Source organism: Ricinus communis, chromosome 4, assembly GCF_019578655.1.
Source record: "Ricinus communis isolate WT05 ecotype wild-type chromosome 4, ASM1957865v1, whole genome shotgun sequence".
NCBI classification, from domain to species: Eukaryota; Viridiplantae; Streptophyta; class Magnoliopsida; order Malpighiales; family Euphorbiaceae; genus Ricinus; species Ricinus communis.
This window is the reverse complement of record NC_063259.1, coordinates 11,110,281-11,110,897: the sequence shown is the minus strand read 5'-3', so window position 1 is coordinate 11,110,897 and position 617 is coordinate 11,110,281. Positions and strand designations below refer to the sequence as shown.

Below are 617 nucleotides of genomic sequence, written 5' to 3'. Positions count from 1 at the left end.
AGCTGGTCTAATTTCTTTGTCAAAAGCTCCACTTGTGCTGCCAAGGCTGCTGTGGAGTCTAACTGGTTGACCATTCCCTATTTGACCGACTGACTCTAAGAGGATTGCCACTAGTAGTTGTTCATGGCCATCTCCTCTATCAGGTTTTGCGTCTGCTCCGGCGTCTTGCTGTTCAAAACTCCACCCGCTGCAGCGTCCACCATTTGCCTAGTAGCAAGGTTCAAACCACAGTAAAAGGTCTGAACCTGCATCCATATTGGTAGATCGTGGTGTGGACAGCATCTCAATAAGTCCTTGTACTTGCCCCAGGCGTTGTGATGCTCTCATCGTTCATCTGCACAAAAGAAGAAATGTCATTTCTCAATTTAGCAGTTTTAGCTGGAGGAAAGTACTTGTAAAGAAATTTTTCAGCCAAGGATTTCCAGGTTGTAATAGTGTTCGGTGGAAGGGATAGCAGCCATCTCTTTGCTCTATCCCTTAAAGAAAATGGAAAAAATCTCAGCCGGATGGCATCATCGGTAGTTCCATTTATCTTGAACGTGTCGCGTATCTCTAAAAAAGTTGGCTATATGGGCATTGGGATCCTCTCTTGGCAGCCCTCCAAATTGTACACTTTG

The 617-nt window shown here is 45.2% G+C and overlaps 1 non-coding gene across 1 annotated transcript; it reads left to right on the top strand.

Annotated features, from left to right (window-relative positions):
• Positions 1-261: 261 nt before the first annotated feature.
• LOC125369963 lies at positions 262-367 on the top strand. Its single transcript, XR_007215685.1, has one exon. It is a non-coding gene; the product is annotated as a small nucleolar RNA R71 (small nucleolar RNA).
• The last annotated feature ends 250 nt before the right edge of the window (positions 368-617 follow it).